The 22,184-nt window shown below is 37.4% G+C and overlaps 1 protein-coding gene across 1 annotated transcript in view; it reads left to right on the top strand.

Moving 5' to 3' along the window:
• The window catches only part of MTMR8 (myotubularin related protein 8), a 165,557-nt gene that overhangs the window by 26,982 nt on the left and 116,391 nt on the right, over positions 1-22,184 (top strand). The window lies entirely within an intron of this gene.

Below are 22,184 nucleotides of genomic sequence, written 5' to 3'. Positions count from 1 at the left end.
TTTGCATGTCTAAGTTTTTCTCGACTGTACATTTTATTTAGATATGTTGTTTGGAATAATTCACTGGTTCTCAATGATGGCTACACATTAGAATCACCTGTGGGGTTTTAAAAAATTCCACTTCCCCACCCCAATTAAATCAGTTTGGGGGGTGAGGCCTGCATAGTCCTTGTTTTGTTTTGTTTTTATTTTGCATTGTTTTAAAGCTCCTCTGGTATATAGCCCATGTTGAAGACCATTAATTTACCTGAAAGGAAGCTTGTGCTTGTGAGGCTAAGACACTGCAGAGTTTTAATTGCTATAGATATAACCTAATTCTTAAGTTAGAATCTAAATATGTGAGCTTTTCTGGGTCAAACTATCCTGTAGTAATCACCTCTTACGGTTTATTAAGTGCTATTATATACATTTGATGTTTATAATAAATTCACATGGCAGGCATAATTTTCCCCATTTTACAGATGAGGAAAGTGGTACAGAGAGTTGCAGTAAGTTCCCTAAGGTTACCCCATTGGCAGAGCTGGATTTGTACCCAGGTTTCCTATTGCACAGTGTTGTGCTATAATATGCCATGCACACAACCTTGAAAAAAATATTTTCCCTCCAGTATGAGTACGTACTCTCTTTCAGTCTTTTAACCAGAATAAATAATCACCCAATTTGAGTAGAATCTTTTTTGATCCAACCCTCTTTTTCTATATCCATTCAGTTTCAACTCAGGTTTGCCATTAACTTTCTATGTCTTTCAAGGAGGAAGGATTGCTAACTATGTCTGCTTGTAGATCAAGTGAGATAATTACTGAGAATTCAGGCCACTCCTTTCATTCTTTTTTTTAAAAAAGAAAACTTCAGTGTTTTGGAGCAATTTAGATTTACAGAAAAATTGGGACGTTTTCCCATATACACCCTCATCCACCCTCCCCCTGCCCCATTCAGTTTCTCCTGTTATTGACATCTTGCATTAGTGTGATACATTTCTTACAATTGATGACCCAATATTGAACATTATTATGATTAAGTTCATCATTTACATTAGGGTTCACTCTTGGTTTTGTACATTCTATGGGTTCGGACAAATGTATCCATCAGTACGGTATCATATAGAATATTTTTATAGCCCTAAAATGCCTGCATGCTTTGCCTATTCATATCTCCTCCCACCCCCCAACTCCTGGAATCATAGATCGTTTTTATGCCTCCAGAGTTTTGCCTTTTCCAGAATGCCATGTGGTTGGAATCATACAGTATGTAGCCTTTTCATATTGGCTTATTTCATTTAGCAATATACATTGAAGATTCCTCCATGCCTTTTCATGGCTTGATAGCTCATTTTATTTAATCACTGAATAGCATTCTAATGACTGAATGTTACACAGTTTCGTTATCCATTCACTTATTAAAGCATATCTTGGTTGCTTCCAAGTTTTGGCAATTATGAATAAAGCTGCAATAAATGTGTGCAGGTTTTATGTGGGCATAAATTTTCAACTGATTGCGGCACATACCAAGGAGCACAGTTGCTGTATTTTATGGTAAGATTATGTTTAGTTTTATATGAAACCACCAAAATGTTTTCCAAAGTGACTGTACTGTTTTGCATTCCTATAAGCAATGAATGAGAGTTCCTGTTGCTCTACATCCTCACCAGCATCTGTTGTCAGTGTTTAGGATTTTGGCTATTCTAATAGGTGTATAGTGGTATCTCATTGTTGTTTTAATTTCCATTTCCTTCGTGACATATGATGTGGAGCATCTTTTCACATGCTTATGTGCCATCTGCATATCTTCTTTTTTAAAAAATTTATTTATTTTTTAAATTTATTTTTGGCTGTGTTGGGTCCTCATTGCTGTGCACAGGCTTTCGCTACTTGTGGCGAGAGGGGGCTACTCTTTGTTGTGGTGCGCCGGCTTCTCATTGCGGTGGCTTCTCTCATTGTGGAGCACAGGCTCTAGGCACGCGGGCTTCAGTAGTTGCAGCATGTGGGCTCTAGAGCTCAGGCACAGGAGTTTTGGTGCACGGGCTTAGTTGCTCCACAGCATGTGGGATCTTCCCGCACAAGGGCTCGAACCCATGTACCCTGCATTGAGAGGTGGATTCTTAACCACTGTGCCACCAGGGAAGTCCTGCATATCTTCTTTAGTGAGATGTCTATTCAGAACTTTGCCGATTTGTTTATTGGGTTCTCTGTTGTCTTATTGTTGAGTTTTAATAGTTCTTTATATATATGCGTACCAGTCATTTTTCAGATATGTGTTTTTTTTTAACATCTTTATTGGAGTATAATTGCATTACAATGTTGTGTTAGTTTCGGCTGTATAACAAATTCAATCAGCTATATGTATACAGGTATCCCCATATCCCCGCCCTCTTGCATCTCCCTGCCACCCTCCCTATCACACCCCTCTAGGTGGTCACAAAGCACTGAGCTGGTCTGCCTGTGCTATGTGGCTGCTTCCCACTAGCTACCTATTTACATTTGGTAGTGTATATATGTCAGTGCTACTCTATCACTTGATTCCAGCTTACACTTCCCCCTCCCGTGTCCTCAAGTCCATTCTCTACATCTACGTCTTTATTCCTGTCCTGCCCCTAGGTTCATCAGAACTATTTTTTTTTTGATTCCATATATATGTGTTAGCATATGGTATTTGTTTTTCTCTTTCTGACTTACTTCACTCTGTATGACAGACTCTACGTCCATCCACCTCACTACAAATAACTCAATTTGATTTCTTTTTATGGCTGAGTAATATTCCACTGTATATATGTGCCACGTATTCTTTATCCATTCATCTGTCAATCGACACTTAGGTTGCTTCCATGTACTGGCTGTTGTAAATAGTACTGCAGTGAACACTGTGGTACATGACTCTTTGAATTATGGATTTCTCGGGGTATATGCCCAGTAGTGGGATTGCTGGGTCATATGGTAGTTATATTTTTACTTTTAAGGAACCTCCATACTGTTCTCCATAGTGGCTGTATGAATTTACATTCCCATCAACAGTGCAAGAAGGTTCCCTTTTCTCCACACCCTCTCCAGCATTTATTGTTTGTAGATTTTTTGATGATGGCCATTCTGACAGGTGTGAGGTGATACCTAATTGTAGTTTTGATATGCATTTCTCTAATGATTAATGATGTTGAGCATCCTTTCATGTGTTAGTTGGCAATCTGTATATCTTCTTTGGAGAAATGTCTATTTAGGTCTTCTGCACATTTTTGGATTAGGTTGTTTTTTTTTCTGATACTGAGCTGCATGAGCTGCTTGTAAATCTTGGAGATTAATCCTTTGTCAGTTGCTTCATCTGCAAATATTTTCTCCCATTCTGAGGGTTGTCTTTTGGTCTTGTTTATGGTTTCCTTTGCTGTGCAAAAGCTTTTAAGTTTCATTAGGTCCTATTTGTTTATTTTTGTTTTTATTTCCATTTCTCTAGGAGCTGGGTCAAAAAGGATCTTGCTGTGATTTATGTCATAGAGTGTTCTGCCTATGTTTTCCTCTAAGGGTTTGATTGTGTCTGACCTTACATTTACGTCTTTAATCCATTCTGAGTTTATTTTTGTGTATGGTGTTAGGGAGTGTTCTAATTTCATACTTTTACATGTAGCTGTCCAGTTTTCCCAGCACCACTTATTGAAGAGACTGTCGTTTTTCCATTGTATATTCTTCCGTACTTTTCAAAGATAAGGTGACCATATGTGGGTGGCTTTATCTCTGGGCTTTCTATCCTGTTCCATTGACCTGTATTTCTGTTTTTCTGCCAGTACTGTACTGTCTTGATTACTGTAGCTTTGTAGTATAGTCTGAAGTCAGGGGGCTTGATTCCTCCAGCTCCATTTTTCGTTCTCAAGATTGCTTTGGCTATTCGGGGTCTTTTGTGTTTCCATACAAATTGTGCAATTTTTTGTTCTAGTTCTTTGAAAAATGCCATTGGTTGTTTGATAGGGATTGCATTTAATCTGTAGATTGCTTTGGGTAATATAGTCATTTTCACAATGTTGATTCTTCCAATCCAAGAACATGGTGTATCTCTCCATCTGTTTGTATCACCTTTAATTTTTCATCAGTGTCTTATAGTTTTCTGCATATAGGTCTTTTGTCTCCTAGGGTAGGTTTATTCCTAGGTATTTTATTCTTTTTGTTGCAGTGGTAAATGGAAATGCTTCCTTAAATTCTCTTTCAGATTTTTCATCATTAGCGTATAGGAATGCAATAGATTTCTGTGCATTAATTTTGTATCCTGCAACTTTACCAAATTCATTGATTAGCTCTAGTAGTTTTCTGGTAGCATCTTTAGGATTCTCTATGTATACTCTCATGTCATCTGCAAACAGTGAAAGCTTTACTTCTTCTTTTCTGATTTGAATTCCTTTTATTTTGTTTTCTTCTCTGATTGCTGTGGTGAAAACTTCCAAAACTATGTTGAATAATAGTGGTGAGAGTGGGCAACCTTGTCTTGTTCCTGATCTTACTGGAAATGGTTTCAGTTTTTCACCATTGAGAATGATGTTGGCTGTGGGTTTGTCATATATGGCCTTTATTATGTTGAGGTAGGTTCCCTCTCTGCCTACTTTCTGGAGAGTTTTTATCATAAATTGGTATTGAATTTTGTCAAAAGCTTTTTCTGCATCTATTGTGATTTTCATATGGTTTTTCTCCTCCAGTTTGTTAATATGGTGTATCTCATTGATTGATTCGTGTATATTGAAGAATCCTTGCATTCCTGGGATAAACCGCACTTGATCATGGTGTATGATTCTTTTAATATGCTGTTGGATTGTGTTTGCTAGTATTTTGTTGAGGATTTCTGCATCGATGTTCATCAGTGTTATTGGCCTGTAGTTTTCTTTCTTTGTGACATCTTTGTCTGGTTTTGGTATCAGGGTGATGGTGGCCTCATAGAATGAGTTTGGGAGTGTTCCTCCTTCTGCTATATTTTGGAAGAGTTTGAGAAGGATAGGTGTTAGTTCTTCTCTAAATGTTTGCTAGAAGTCGCCTGTGAAGCCATCTGGTCCTGGGCCTTTATTTGTTGGAAGAGTTTTAATCACAGTCTCTGTTTCAGTGCTTGTGATTGGTCTGTTTATAGTTTATACTTCTTCCTGGTTCACTCTCAGAAGGTTGTGCTTTTCTAAGAATTTGTCCATTTCTTCCAGGTTGTCCATTTTATTGACATATCGTTGCTTGTAGTAATCTCTCATGATTCTTTGTATTTCTGCAGTGTCAGTTATTACTTCTCCTTTTTCATTTGTAATTCTGTTGGTTTGAGCCTTCTGCCTTTTTTTCTTGATGAGTCTGGCTAATGGTTTATCAATTTTGTTTATCTTTTCAAAGAACCAGCTTTTAGTTTTATTGATCTTTGCTACTGTTTCCTTCATTTCTTTTATTTCATTTCTTTCATTTCTTTCTGATCTGATCTTTATGATTTCTTTCCTTCTGCTAACTTTGGGGTTTTTTTGTTCTTTTTTCTCTAATTGCTTTAGGTGTAAGGTTAGGTTGTTTTTTTGAGATGTGTCTTGTTTCTTGAGGTAGGACTGTATTGCTATAAATTTCCCTCTTAGAACTGCTTTTGCTGCATCCAGTAGGTTTCGGGTCATCGTGTTTTCATTGTCATATGTTTCTTGGTAATTTTTGATTTCCTCTTTGATTTCTTCAGTGATCTTTGGTTAGTTGGTAGTGTATTGTTTAGCCTCCATGTGTTTGTATTTTTTACAGGTTCTTTCCTGTAATTGATATCTAGTCTGATAGCGTAGTCAGGAGAGATACTTGATATAATTTCGATTTTCTTAAATTTACCAAGGCTTGATTTGTGACCCAATATATGATCTATTCTGGAGAATGTTCCATGAGCACTTGAGAAGAAAGGGTATTCTGTTTTTTGGGGATGGAATGCCCTATAACTATCAATTAAGTCCATCTTGTTTAATGTATTATTTAAAGCTTGTGTTGCCTTATTTATGTTCATTTTGGATGATCTGTCCATTGGTGAAAGTGGGGTGTTAAAGTCCCCTACTCTTATGTGCTGCTGTCGATTTCCCCTTTTATGGCTGTTAGCATTTGTGTTATATTGAGGTGCTCTTATATTGTGTTCATAAATATTTACAATTGTTATATCTTGTTCTTGTATTGATCCCTTGGTCATTATGTAGTGTCCTTTTTTGTCTCTTGGAATAGTCTTTATTTTAAAGTCTATTTTGTCTGATATGAGAATTGCTACTCCAGCTTTCTTTTGATTTCCATTTGCATGGAATATATTTTTCCATACCCTCAGGTCCAGTGTGTATGTGTCCCTAGGTCTGAAATGGGTCTCTTGTAGACAGTATATATATGGGTCTTGTTTTTGTATTCATTCAGCCAGTCTCTGCCTTTTGGTAGGAACATTTAATCCATTTACTTTTAAGGTAGTTATCGATATGTATGTTCCTATTACCATTTTCTTAATTGTTTTGGGTTTGTTATTATAGGTCTTTTCCTTCTCTTGTGTTTCCTGCCTAGAGATGCTCCTTTAGCATTTGTTGTAAAGGTGGTTTGGTGGTGCTGAGTTATCTTAACTTTTGCTTGTCTGTAAAGATTTTAATTTCTTCATTAAATGTGAATGAGATCCTTGCTGGGTAGAGTAATCTTGGTTGTAGGTTTTTCCCTTTTATCACCTTAAATATGTCCTGCCACCCCCTCTGGCTTGCAGTGTTTCTGGTGAAAGATCAGCTGTTAACCTTATGGGGATTTCCTTGTATGTTATTTGTTGTTTTTCCCTTGCTGCTTTTAATATTTTTTCTTTGTATTTAATTTTTGATAGTTTGATTAATATGTGTCTTGGCGTGTTTCTCCTTGGATTTATCCTGTATGGGACTGTCTGCGCTCCCTGGACTTGATTGACTGTTTTCTTTCCCATATTAGGGAAGTTTTCAAGTATAATTTCTTCAAGTATTTTCTCAGTCCCTTTCTTTTTCTCTTCTTCTTCTGGGATCCCTATAATTCCACTGTTGGTGCATTTAATGTTGTCCCATAGGGGTCTGAGACTGTCCTCAGTTCTTTTCATTCTTTTTTCCTTTTTCTGCTCTCAGGTAGTTATTTCCACTATTATCTTCCAGGTCACTTATCTGTTCTTCTGCCTCAGTTATACTGCTATTGATTCCTTCTAGAGAATTTCTAATTTCATTTATTGTGTTGTTCATCATTGTTTCTTTGCTCTTTAGTTCTTATAGGTCCTTGTTAAGCGTTTCTTTTATTTTCTCCATTCTATTTCCAAGATTTTGGATCATCTTTACTATCATTACTCTGAATTGTTTTTCAGGTAGACTGTCTATTTCCTCTTCATTTGTTTGGTCTGTTGGGTTTTCACCTTGCTCCTTCATCTGCTGTGTGTTTGTCTGTCTTCTCATTTTGCTTAACTTACTGTGTTTGGTGTCTCTTTTTCGCAGACTGCAGGTTTGTAGCTCCCGTAGTTTTTGGCGTCTGCCCCCAGTGGCTAAGGCGGTTCAGTGGGTTGTGTAGGCTTCCTGGTGGAGGGGACTGGTGCCTGTTTTCTGGTGCATGAGGCTGGATCTTCTTTTTCTGGTGGGCAGGACTGCATTCGGTGGTTTGTTTTTGGGTGTCTGCTACCTTATTACGATTTTACGCAGCCTCTCTGCTAATGGGTGGGTTTGTGTTCCTATCTTGCTAGTTGTTGGAATCTGGTGTCAAGCACTGAAGCTTGCTGGTTATTGAGTGGAGCTGGGTCTTAGTGTTGAGATGGAGCTATCTGGGAGAGCTTTCGCCGTTTGATATTACGTGGAGCTGGGAAGGCTCTGGCTGATCAATGTCCTGAACTCGGCTCTCCCACCTCAGAGGCACAGGCCTGAAACCCGGCCGGAGCACCAAGATCCTGTCATCCACATGGCTCAAAAGAAAAGGGAGAAAAAAAGAAAGAAAGAAAGAAAAAATAAATAAAATAAAGTTATTAAAATAAAAAATAAACAAATTATTAAAAATTTTAAAAAAAGTAATAAGAAAAGAAAAAGAGAGAAAGAAGAGAGCATCCAAAGCAAAAAACAAATCCACCAATGATAGTATACTCTAAATACTAAACTAAGATAAACATAAAACCAGAAACAAATTAGATGCAGAAAGCAAACCCCAAGTCTACAGTTGCTCCCAAAATCCACCGCCTCAATTTTGGGATGATTAGTTGTCTATTCAGGTATTCCACAGATGCAGGGTACATCAAGTTGATAGTGGTGATTTAATCCACTGCTCCTGGAGCTGCTGGGAGAAATTTCCCTTTCTCCTCTTTTTTCCCACAGCTCCTGGGGTTCAGCTTTGGATTTGGCCCCACCTCTGTGTGTAGGTCACCTGAGGGCGTCTGTTCTTCGTTCAGACTGGACAAGGGTAAAGTAGTAGCTGATTAGGTGGCTCTGGCTCACTCAGGCCAGGGGGAGGAAGGGGTATATAATGCGGGGTGGGCCTTCAGCAGCAGAGGCCGATGTGACATTGCAGCAGCCTGAGGTGCGCCGTTTGTTCTCCCGGGGAAGTTTTCCTTGGATCACAAGACCCTGGCAGGGGCAGGCTGCGCAGGCTCCTGGGAGGGGAGGGGTGTATTGTGACCTGTGCTTGCACACAGGCTTCTTGGTGGCTCAGCAACAACCTTAGCATTTCATGCCTGTCTTGGTGTCTGCGCTGATAGTCACGGCTCACGTCCGTCTCTGGAGCTCGTTTAGGTGGTGCTCTGAATCCCCTCTCCTCGTGCACCCCGAAACAATGGTCTCTTGCCTCGTAGGCAGTTCCAGACATTTTCCTGGACTCCCTCCCTGTTAGCTGTGGTGCACTAGCCCCCTTCAGGCTGTCTTCACACAGCCAAACCCAGTCCTCTCCCTGGGATCTGAACTCCAAAGCCGGAGCCTCAGCTCCCATCTCCCACACGTCCCAGGGGGTGAGCAGACAAGCCTCTCAGGCTGGTGAGTGCTGGTTGGCACCGATCCTCTGTGTGGGAATCTCTCCGCTTTGCCCTCTGCATCCCTACTGCTGCATTCTCCTCTGTGGCTCCAAAGCTTCCCACCCCCTCCACCTTCGTCTCTGCCAGTGAAGGAGCTTCCTAGTGTGTGGAAACTTTTCCTTCTTCACAGCTCCCTCCCTGTGGTGCAGGTTCTGTCCCTATGCTTTTGTCTCTGTTTTTTCTCTTTTTTTTTGCCCTACCCTGGAACATGGGGAGTTTCTTGCCTTTTGGGAAGTCTGAGGTTTTCTGCCAGCATTCAGTAGGTATTCTGTAGGAGTTGTTCCACATGTAGATGTATTTCTGATGTATTTGTGGGGGGCAAGGTGATATCCAAGTCTTACTCCTTCACCATCTTGAAGGTCTACCTTCCTTACTGATCTTAAACATTTCTAGGTTTTGACTTAAAGTGAGAGACATGCTTCTCTTCCTTTTATTTGAGCACTTGAAGCCATTGTAGTGTTGTTAATTGGCCTATTTTCAATACTGTTGTGTGTCAGGGAATAGGGAGTCCCCAAGGAGAGGGAGAGAGAAGGGGAATGGCCGTTTGGTGGAGTAGTGAGAACACAGACAACATTTATTGATTGAGTTCACTGTCTTGTATGGGCACGGTTAATGTCATCCCCAAACAATTATAATAGAAGCATCAAAGATTACTGATTACACATCACCATAACAAATATAATAATAATGAAAGGTTTCAAACATTGTGAGAATTAGCAAAATATGACATAGAGACAAGAAATGAGCAAATCCTTTTGGAAAAATGGCACAGGTAGAATTCTTCGACACAAGTTTGCCACAAACCTTCAATTTGTATAAAACTAAATATCTGCAAAGAGCAATAAAATGAAACACATTTTAAAAAGGTATGCCTGTACCTATTTATTTAGCCTCCTTTTCTTCTATTTCCCTCCCTTATTATATGCAAGCATTCTAATGTGATTAATGTTATATTTATATTTGAATATGTCCTTTTTTAAAAACATCTTTATTGGAGTATAATTGCTATACAATGGTGTGTTAGTTTCTGCTTTATAACAAAGTGAATCAGTTATACATATACATATGTTCCCATATCTCTTCCCTCTTGCATCTCCCTCCCTTCCACCCTCCCTATCCCACCCCTCTAGGTGGTCAAAAAGCACTGAGCTGATCTCCCTGTGCTATGTGGCTGCTTCCCAGTAGCTATCAATTTTACATTTGGTAGTGTATATATGTCCATGCCACTGTCTCACATTGTCCCAGCTTACCCTTCCCCCTCACCGTATCCTCAAGTCCATTCTCTAGTAGGTCTGTGTCATTATTCCCGTCTTGCCCCTAGGTTCTTCAGGACCTTTTTTTTTTTTTTTAAATTCCATATATGTGTGTTAGAATATGGTATTTCTTTTTCTCTTTCTGACTTACTTCTCTCTGTATGACAGGCTCTAGGTCCATCCACCTCACTACAAATAATTCAATTCCGTTTCTTTTTATGGCTGAGTAATATTCCATTGTATATATGTACCACATCTTCTTTATCCATTCATCTGTTGATGGACACTTAGGTTGTTTCCACGTCCTGGCTATTGTAAATAGAGCTGCAATGAACATTTTGGTACATGACTGTTTTTGAATTATGGTTTTCTCAGGGTATATGCCCAGTAGTGGGATTGCTGGGTCTTATGGTAGTTCTATTTTTAGTTTTTTAAGGAACCTCCATACTGTTCTCCATAGTGCCTGTATCAATTTACATTCCTACCAACAGTGCAGGAGGTTTCCCTTTTCTTCACACCCTCTCCAGCATTTATTGTTTGTAGATTTTTTGATGATGGCCATTCTGACCGGTGTGAGATGATATCTCATTGTAGTTTTGATTTGTGTTTCTCTAATGATTAATGATGTTGAGCATTCTTTCATGTGTTTGTTGGCAATCTGTATATCTTCTTTGGAGAAATGTCTATTTAGGTCTTCTGCCCATTTTTGGATTGAGTTGTTTGTTTTTTTGATATTATGCTGCATGAGCTGCTTGTAAATTTTGGAGATTAATCCTTCGTCAGTTGCTTCATTTGCAAATATTTTCTCCCATTCTGAGGGTTGTCTTTTCACCTTGTGTATGGTTTCCTTTGCTGTGCAAAAGCTTTTAAGTTTCATTAGGTCCTGTTTGTTTATATTTATTTTTATTTACATTTCTCTATGAGGTGGGTCAAAAAGGATCTTGCTGTGATTTATGTCATAGAGGGCTCTGCCTATGTTTTCCTCTAAGAGTTTGATAGTGTCTGGCCTTACATTTATGTCTTTAATCCATTTTGAGTTTATTTTTGTGTATGGTGTTAAGGAGTGTTCTAATTTGATTCTTTTACATGTAGCTGTCCTATTTTCCCAGCACCACTTATTGAAGAGGCTGTCTTTTCTCCACTGTATATTCTTGCCTCCTTTATCGAAGATAAGGTGACCATATGTGCGTGGGTTTATCTCTGGACTTTCTATCCTGTTCTATTGATCTATATTTCTGTTTTTGTGCCAGTACCATACTGGCTTGATTGCTGTAGCTTTGTAATATAGTCTGAAGTCAGGGAGCCTGATTCATCCAGCTCCATGTTTCTTTCTCAAGATTGCTTTGGCTATCCGGAGTCTTTTGTTTTTCCATACAAATTGTGAAATTTTTTGTTCTAGTTCTGTGAAAAATGCCAGCGGTAGTTTGATGTAAAACTACAGGCCAATATCACTGCTGAACATAGATGCAAAAATCCTCAATAAAATACTAGCAAACAGAATCCAAGAACACATTAAAAGGATCATACACCATGATCAAGTGGGGTTTATCCCAAGAATGCAAGCATTCTTCAATATACGCAAATCAATCAGTGTGATACACCATATTAAACAAATTGAAGGAGAAAAACCACATGATCATCTCAATAGATGCAGAGAAAGCTTTCGACAAAATTCAACACCCATGTATGATAAAATACCCTCCAGAAAGTAGGCATAGAGGGAACTTTCCTCAACATAATAAAGGCCATATATGAGAAACCCACAGCCAACATCGTCCTCAATGGTGAAAAACTGAAACCATTTCTACTAAGATCAGGAACAAGACAAGGTTGCCCACTCTTACCACTATTATTCAACATAGTTTTGGAAGTTTTAGCCACAGCAATCAGAGAAGAAAAAGAAATAAAGGCAATCCAAATTGGGAAAGGGGTAAAGCTGTCACTGTTTGCAGATGACATGATACTATACATACAGAATCCTAAAGTTGCTACCAGAAAACTACTAGAGCTAATCAATGAATTTGGAAAAGTACCAGGATACAAAATTAATGCACAGAAATTTCTTGTATTCCTATACACTAATGATGAAAAATCTGAAAGTGAAATTAAGAAAACACTCCCATTTACCATTGCAACAAAAAGAATAAAATACCTAGGAATAAACCTACCTAAGGAGACAAAAGACCTGTATGCAGAAAATTATAAGACACTGATGAAAGAAATTAAACATGATACAAATAGATGGAGAGATATACCATGTTCTTGGTTTGGAAGAATCAACATTGTGAAAATGACTATACTACCCAAAGCAATCTACAGATTCAATGAATATGTCCTTTAAAACATGATGGTTGTTTCATATGCATGAATTTTTAATTTATGTAACTAGTGATATCTTCAGTATATCATTCTGTTTCTTACTTTTTCACTAAGCTATGTATTTCTTGGATCTATTCATGTTGCCATGTGTACCTCCAACCCATTGCTTCTAATACCTGCTTAATGCTCCACCACATCTGACCTATCCATTCTCCCAGTGATGGAAATGTTCATTCTTGTATATGTTCTCTTTAGGATCTATATGAAAATTTCTTTGGGCTCATTTTCAGCAATAGCATTTCTGGGTCATAGAGTGTACTTTTTTATGTGTACTTTGCTTATGTAGTACCAGATTTCCCTCCTAAGTAGTCTCAATCTGTCTATATCCCCTCGCCCCCTGCCAGTTTTAGTAGATGAGGGTTCTTTTATCCCCACATCCCTACCAACACTTGGCATTTTCTAGCCTTCCAGTTTTTGCCAGTCTTACAGACTTAAAGCAATATCTTTTGGTTTTAATTTTCATTTATGTGATTACCAACATTTTGAGTGTCTCTTCACAGTTGTATGCTTATTGGATTTCCTATTCTGTAACTTGCCTTTTTCTTATGTTTTTGCCTATTTTTCTATTACAGCCTCTGTCTTTTTCTCACTGAGTTACAGGAGTCCTTTATATTGTCTAGATAATAATCTCTTGTTTGGTTTTTTATTTTATTTTATTTAATTAATTTTTTTATATAGCAGGTCCTTATTAGTCATCAATATTATACACATCAGTGTATACATGTCAATCCAAATAGCACAATTCATCACACCCCCACCCCCCTCTGCCGCTTTCCCCCCTTGGTGTCCATATGTTTGTTCTCTACATCTGTGTCTCAATTTCTGCCCTACAAACCGGTTCATCTGTACCAGTTTCCTAGGTTCCACATACATGCGTTAATATATGATATTTGTTTTTCTCTTTCTGACTTACTTCACTCTGTATGACAGTCTCTAGATCCATCCACGTCTCAACAAATGACCCAATTTCGTTCCTTTTTATGGCTGAGTAATATTCCATTGTATGTATGTACCACATCTTCTTTATCCATTCGTCTGTCGATGGGCGTTTAGGATGCTTCCATGACCTGGCTACTGTAAATAGTGCTGCAATGAACATTGGGGTGCATGTGTATTTTTAAATTATGGTTTTCTCTGGGTATATGCCCAGTAATGGGATTGATGGATCATATGGTAATTCTATTTTTAGTTTTTTAAGGAACCTCCATACTGTTCTCCATAGTGGCTGTATCAATTTACATTCCCACCAACAGTGCAAGAGGGTTCCCTTTTCTCCACACCCCCTCCAACATTTCTTGTTTGTAGATTTTCTGATGATGCCTATTCTAACGGGTGTGAGGTGATACCTCATTGTAGTTTCGATTTGCATTTCTCTAATAATTAGTGATGTTGAGCAGCTTTTCATGTGCTTCTTGGCCACCTGTCTGTCTTCCTTGGAGAAATGTCTATTTAGGTCTTCTGCCCATTTTTGGACTGGGTTGTTTGTTTTCTTAATATTGAGCTGCATGAGCTGTTTATATATTTTGGAGATTAATCCTTTGTCCATTGATTCGTTTGCAAATATTTTCTCCCATTCTGAGGGTTGTCTTTTCGTCTTGTTTATGGTTTCCTTTGCTGTGCAAAAGCTTTGAAGTTTCATTAGGTCCCATTTGTTTATTTTTGTTTTTATTTCCATTACTCTAGGAGGTGGATCAAAAAAGATCCTGCTGTGATTTATGTCACAGAGTGTTCTTCCTATATTTTCCTCTAAGAGTTTTATAGTGTCCGGTCTTACATTTAGGTCTCGAATCCATTTTGAGTTTATTTTTGTGGTGTTAGGGAGTGTTCTAATTTCATTCTTTTACATGTAGCTGTCCAGTTTTCCCAGCACCACTTATTGAAGAGACTGTCTTTTCTCCATTGTATATCTTTGCCTCCTTTGTCATAGATTAGTTGACCATAGCTGCATGGGTTTATGCCTGGGCTTTCTGTCTTGTTCCATTGATCTATGTTTCTGTTTTTGTGCCAGTACCATATTGTCTTGATTATTGTAGCTTTGTAGTATAGTCTGAAGTCAGGGAGTCTGATTCCTCCAGCTCCGTATTTTTCCCTCAAGACTGCTTTGGCTATTCGGAGTCTTTTGTGTCTCCATACAAATTTTAAGATTTTTTGTTCTAGTTCTGTAAAATATGCCATTGGTAATTTGATAGGGATTGCATTGAATCTGTAGATTGCTTTGGGTAGTATAGTCATTTTCACAATATGGATTCTTCCAATCCAAGAACATGATATATCTCTTCATCTGTTGGTATCATCTTTAATTTTTTTCATTAGTGTCTTATAGTTTTCTGCATACTGGTCTTTTGTCTCCCTAGGTAAGTTTATTCCTAGGTATTTTATTCTTTTTGTTGCAATGGTAAATGGGAGTGTTTCCTTAATTTCTCTTTCATATTTTTCATCATTAGTGTATAGGAATGCAAGAGATTTCTGTGCATTAGTTTTGTATCCTGCAACTTTAGCAAATTCATTGATTAGCTCTAGTAGTTTTCTGGTGGCATCTTTAGGATTTTCTATGTATAGTATCATGTCATCTGCAAACAGTGACAGTTTTACTTCTTCTTTTCCAATTTGTATTCCTTGTATTTCTTTTTCTTCTCTGATTGCTGTGGCTAGGACTTCCAAAACCATGTTGAATAATAGTGGTGAGAGTGGACATCCTTGTCTTGTTCCGGATCTTAGAGGAAATGCTTTCAGTTTTTCACCATTGAGAATGATGTTTGCTGTGTGTTTGTCATATATGGCCTTTATTATGTTGAGGTAGGTTCCCTCTATGCCCACTTTCTGGAGCGTTATTATCATAAATGGGTGTTGAATTTTGTCAAAAGCTTTTTCTTCATCTGTTGAGATGATCATATGGTTTTTATTCTTCAATTTGTTAGTATGGTGTATCACATTGATTGATTTACGTATATTGAAGAATCCTTGCATCCCTGGGATAAATCCCACTTCATCATGGTGTATGATCTTTTTAATGTGTTGTTGGATTCTGTTTGCTAGTGTTTTGTTGAGGATTTTTGCATCTATATTCATCAGTGATATTGGTCTGTAATTTTCTTTTTTTGTAGTGTCTTTGTCTGGTTTTGGTATCAGGGTGATGGTGGCCTCGTAGAATGAGTTTGGGAGTGTTCCTTCCTCTGCAATTTTTTGGAAAAGTTTGAGAAGGATGGGTGTTAGCTCTTCTCTAAATGTTTGATAGAATTCACCTGTGAAGCCATCGGGTCCTGGACTTTTTTTTGTTGCAGGATTTTTAATCACAGTTTCAATTTCATTCCTTTTGATTCCTCTGTTCATATTTTCTGTTTCTTCCTTCTTCAGTCTTGGAAGGTTATACCTTTCTAAGAATTTGTCCATTTCTTCCAGGTTGTCCATTTTATTGGCATAGAGTTGCTTGTAGTAGTCTCTTAGGATGCTTTGTATTTCTGCGGTGTCTGTTGTAACTTCTCCTTTTTCATTTCTAATTTTATTGATTTGAGTTCTCTCCCCCTTTTTCTTGATGAGTCTGGCTAATGGTTTATCAATTTTGTTTATCTTCTTAAAGAATCAGCTTTTAGTTTTATTGATCTTTGCTATTGTTTTCTTTGTTTCTATTTCATTTATTTCTGCTCTGATCTTTATGATTTCTTTCCTTCTGCTAACTTTGGGTTTTGTTTGTTCTTCTTTCTCTGGATCCTTTAGGTGTAAGGATAGATTGTTTATTTGAGATTTTTCTTTTTTCTTGAGGTAGGCTTGTATAGCTATAAACCTGCCTCTTAGAACTGCTTTTGCTGCATCCCATAGGTTTTGGATCGTCGTGTTTTCATTGTGATTTGTCTCCAGGTATTTTTTGATTTCCCCTTTGATTTCTTCAGTGATCTCTTGGTTATTTAGTAACCTATTGTTTAGCCTCCATGTGTTTGTGTTTTTTACGTATTTTTCCCTGTAGTTCATTTCTAATCTCATAGCGTTGTGGTCAGAAAAGATGCTTAATATGATTTCAATATTCTGAAATTTACTTTGGCTTGATTTGTGACCCACGACATGATCTATCCTGGAGAATGTTCCATGCGCACTTGAGAAGAAAGTGTAATCTGCTGTTTTTGCATGGAATGTCCTATAAATATCAATTTAATCTATCTGGTCTATTGTGTCATTTAAAGCTTCTGTTCCCTTATTTATTTTCATTTTCGATGATCTGTCCATTGGTGTAAGTGAGGTGTTATAGTCCCCCACTATTTTTGTGTTATTGTCGATTTCCTCTTTCATAGCTTTTAGGAGTTGCTTTATGTATTGAGGTGCCCCTATGTTGGGTGCATATATATTTATAATTGTTATATCTTCTTCTTGGATTGATCCGTTGATCATTATGTAGTGTCCTTCCTTGTCTCTTGTAACATTGTTTATTTTAAAGTCTATTTTATCTGATATGAGTATTCCTACTCCAGCTTTCTTTTGATTTCAATTTACATGGAATATCTTTTTCCACTCCCTCACTTTCAGTCTGTATGTGTCCCTAGATCTGAAGTGGGTCTCTTGTAGACAGCATATATATGGGTCTTGTTTTTGTATCCATTCAGCAAGCCTGTGTCTTTTGTTTGGAGCATTTAATCCATTTACGTTTAAGGTCATTATCTATATATATGTTCCTATGACCATTTTCTTAATTGTTTTGGGTTTGTTTTTGTAGGTTCTTTTCTTCTCTTGTGTTTCCCACTCAGAGAAGTTCCTGTAGTATTTGTTGTAGAGCTGGTTTGGTGGTGCTGAATTCTCTTAGCTTTTGTTTGTCTGTAAAGCTTTTGATTTCTCCATCAAATCTGAATGAGATCCTTTCTGGGTAGAGTAATCTTGGTTGTAGTTTCTTCCCTTTCATCACTTTAAGTATATCATGCCACTCCCTTCTGGCTTGTAGAGTTTCTGCTGAGAAATCACTTGTTAACCTTATGGGAGTTCCCTTATATATTATTTGTTGTTTTTCCCTTGCTGCTTTCAATAATTTTTGTTTGTCTTTAATTTTTGCCAATTTAATTACTATGTGTCTCGGTGTGTTTCTCCTTGGGTTTATCCTGTATGGGACTCTCTGTGCTTCCTGGACTTGGGTGGCTATTTCCTTTCCCATGTTAGGGAACTTCTTGCTTATAATCTCTTCAAATATTTTATCGGGTTCTTTCTCTCTCTCTTCTCCTTCTGGGACCCCTATAATGCGAATGTTGTTGCATTTAATGTTGTCCCAGAGGTCTCTTAGGCTGTCTTCATTTCTTTTCATTCTTTTTTCTTTATTCTATTCTGCAGCAGTGAATTCCACCATTCTGTCTTCCAGGTCACTTATTCGTTCTTCTGCCTCAGTTATTCTGCTATTGATTCCTTCTAGTGTAGTTTTCATTTCAGTTATTGTATTGTTCATTTCTGTTTGTTTGTTCTTTAATTCTTCTAGGTCTTTGTTAAACATTTCTTGCATCTTCTCGGTCTTTGCCTCCATTCTTTTTCCGTGGTCCTGGATCATCTTCACTATCATTATTCTGAATTCTTTTTCTGGAAGGTTGCCTATCTTCACTTCATTTAGTTGTTTTTCTGGGGTTTTATCTTGTTCCTTCATCTGGTACATAGCTATCTGTCTTTTCATCTTGTCTATCTTTCTGTGAATGTGTTTTTTGTTCCACAGGCTGCAGGATTGTAGTTTTTCTTCCTTCTACTGTCTGCCCTCTGGTGGATGAGGCTATCTAAGAGGCTTGTGCAAGTTTCCTGATGAGAGGGACTGGTAGTGGGTAGAGCTGACTGTTGCTGTGGTGAGCAGAGCTCAGTAAATCTTTAATCCGGTTGACTGCTGATGGGTGGGGCTGGGTTCCCTCCCTGTTGGTCGTTTGGCCTGAGGCAATCCAACACTGGAGCCTCCCCAGGCTCTTTGGTGGGTCTAATGGTGGACTCTGGGAGGGCTCACAGCGAGGAGTACTTCCCAGAACTTCTGCTGCCAGTTTCCTTGTCCCCACGGTGAGCCACAGCCACCCCTGCCTCTGCACAACACCCTCCAACACTAGCTGGTAGGTCTGTTTCAGTCTCCCCTGGGGTCACTGCTCCTTCCCCTGGGTCCGGATGCGCACAGTACTTTGTGTGTGCCCTCCAAGAGTGGAGTCTCTGTTTCCCCCAGTCCTGTCGAAGTCCTGCACTCAAATCCCACTAGACTTCAAAGTCTGATTCTCTAGGAATTCTTCCTCCCATTGCCGGACCTCCAGGTTGGGAAGCCTGACGTGGGGCTCAGAACCTTCACTCCAGCAGGTGGACTTCTGTGGTATAAGTGTTCTCCAGTCTGTGAGTCACCCACCCACCAGTTGTGGGATTTGATTTTACTGTGATTGTGCCCCTCCTACCGTCTCATTGTGGCTTCTCGTTTATCTTTGGATGTGGGGTATCTTTTTTGGTGTGTTCCAGTGTGTTCCTGTTGATGATTGTCCAGCAGCTAGTTGTGATTCTGGTGTTCTCACAAGAGGGAGTGAGAGCACATCCTTCTACTCCACCATCTTGGTTCCTCCCTAATAATCTCTTGTTAATTTCAGACATTTTATATATTTTCTTCCTTTCTGTTATTAAGTTTTGAAGTCTTTTCCTGTCTCTAGACCCAAGGTATTTTGCATTTTTTCTAGTAATTTTATAGTTTTACTTCTTACATATAGATATATCTAGATTCCAGTTTTGTATATGGTGTTACAGGGATCTAGTTTTATTTTTCTCCATGTATTCATACAGTTTCCCCAACACATTTAGTAAGTACTCTTATCTTTTGTTCATAATTTGTAGTGCCACAGTTATCGTATATGAAGCACCCATTCATACATGAGTCTGTCTTTGAGCTATGGTCCTTTATCAGTGGTCTATTTGTCTATTCTTACACTAGTACTTCAGGCTTTTTTTTTTTTTTTTATCCCATGGCTTTGGGTATGTCTTAATATCTAGTAGAGCAAATCTTCCCTTCTTCACTGTTCTCTTTTAAGATTTATTTATCTACTTATGGGGTATAGTCTTCTACTTAAATTTAGAATACATTTGTGGAAAATTCACTTTGAAATTTAATTGTAGTTGCATTAAATTTATAGATTAATTTAGGGGATAATTGCCAACTTTACAAAATTAAGTTGTCCCATCCGAGAGCATGGATGTCTCTTCATTTCTTTAAGTTGTCTTCAGTTTTCTTATTAGAGTTTTAAAGTTTTCTCTGTAAAAGTCTCATATATGCTTCGTTAAGCTAATTCCTGGATTCAACATGGTGTTTGTTGCCACTGTGAATGGTATTTTCTTAATGGTTATTGCTGGTTTAGAGAAACACTTGAGTTTTGTAGGTTGATATTTTATCTTGCAACCTTGCTGAATTCCTCTGATTTAAGTTCTAATAGTTTGTTGATTCTTTTGTTTTTTTCTTGGTAGAAGATCTTCTATTATCTTTTTATTGGGAAAATTATCTTCCCAGTAAATTGTGCCAGATCACTTCCAATTGTGCCAGATTGTGCCACTTCACTTCCAATCCTTTCATGTCTTAATTTTCCCCCTCTTTTTTCTTATTGTATTGGCTAGGATATCTAAAAGAGTAGCAGTGATAGATGGGTCCAGTGTGTCTTTTTTGTGATTTTAAATTAATGCATTTAGTTTCTCCATTACACATGACATTCTTTGTAGGCTCTTGATATATAATCTTTACCAAGTTAAGGATGTTTACTTCTGTTTCTAATTCACTAAGAGCTATCATAAATAGAAGTGAACTCAAAAGTATTTTTCTCTATTAATTGAGATAAAGCATTTGATTTTTCTCTTTTAATCTGTTAATGTGATGTTTTCCATTGAAGTTTTTCAATGTTGAACTATCTTTGCTTTCTTGAGTTAAATTTACTTGATCAAATGTATTTTTAAAAATATACTGTTGATTCACTAAATAATTTTTATTTGGATTTTTTTGCATCTACATTTCTTAAGTGAAATGGATATAAATTTTCATTTCTTATAGTTGTCTATTTGGTTTTAGAATCAAGATTACGCTAGCCTCATACATAAAATAGACTGTCATTCTTTTTCTAATAACTGGAATCAATTGGATAAGGTAGTCTGTTTCTTGGAAGTTTGGTAGAATTCACTAATAAGTCATCCTGAGGTATTTTCCTTGGAATTTTTTCACTTCATGTAGGTTTTTCAATTTATTAGCATATTGTTCATAATACTCTTATTTAAAGAAATTTGTTACATTGTTTTCCCTTTTTCATTCTGTAGCTTGTGTATTTGCCTCTTTTCCCTTTTTTTCCTGATCAGTCTTGTCAAAGATCTATTAACCTTTAGGAATGAAATTGGGTCATTTGTAGAGACGTGGATGGACTTAGAGAGTGTAATACAGAGTGAAGTAAGTCAGAAAGAGAAAAGCAAATATCATATAATAATGCATATATGTGGAATCTAGAAAAATGGTATAGATGATCTTATTTGCAAAGCAGAAATAGAGACACAGACGTAGAGAACAAATGTATGGATCCCAAGGGGGAAAGGGGTGCAGTGGGAGGAATTGGGAGACTGGGATTTACACATATACATTATTGATACTATGTATAAAATAGACAACTGTTGGGAACATACTCTATAGCACAGGGAACTCTACCTAAATGGGAGGGAAGTCCAAAAGGGAGGGGATATCTGTATGTGTATGGCTGATTCATTTTGTTGTGCAGTGGAGGCTAACACAACATTGTAAAGCAACCATATTCCAATAAAAATTAATTTAAAAAGATCTATTAACTTTTTAAAAGAATTAAATTCTAGTTTTGTTCATCTTTTCTGTTGGTTTTTTTGGTGTGTGTGTGTATGTGGGGGGGGCAATTCTCTGCTTCTTAATTTCTGTCCTTTGTCTTCCTTGTTTCTCTGTTCTTTTGCTTTCTTCATTGCATTGAATGCTTAACTAGTTTATCAACGTTTCTTCTTTAATGATAAGTTTACTTAAAGGTATACATTTCCTTCTTAGTTCTGCTTTAGCTGTGCCCCACAAATTTTCATTTGTTGTGTTTTTATTACTATTCACTTCTAAATATTTATTAATTTTATTTATGATTTCCTTTTAACCCAAGGTTAATTTAATAGTATGCTATTTTGTTTCCAAACATATGCTAACGTTGCCTATTATTTTGTTATTAATTTCTAATGTCATTGTGTCATGGTTGGAGAATGTAGACTGTGTGATATTGAACCTTTAGAATTTATTGAGGCTTCCTTTACAGCCATTATCATGATGTCTTTTTAGAAATGTTCTATTAGTTGTCTTGAATGACTTTATGTTCTTTATTTGTTGGATATAGCGTTCTCTGTATATCTAATAGCTTGAACTTTGTAGTTGTGCTGTGCAAGTATACTGTATCTCTATTCATTTTTGTTTTTTATTTTTGTATGCTTGATCTATCAATTCCTAACTAAAGTGTTAAAGTATCCAAGTGTTTCTTTTCTCTCTGCAGTTCTGCTACAAGCAAGTACATCAAGCAAGATGTATTTTGAAACTGTCTTGTAAGATGCATATATATTTATGATCAATATGTCTTCTTGTCCTGTTGT

Source organism: Eubalaena glacialis, chromosome X (assembly GCF_028564815.1).
Source record: "Eubalaena glacialis isolate mEubGla1 chromosome X, mEubGla1.1.hap2.+ XY, whole genome shotgun sequence".
In the NCBI taxonomy this organism is placed as follows: domain Eukaryota; kingdom Metazoa; phylum Chordata; class Mammalia; order Artiodactyla; family Balaenidae; genus Eubalaena; species Eubalaena glacialis.
Note: the sequence above shows the minus strand (reverse complement) of the source record. Positions and strands in the feature narration are given on the sequence as shown.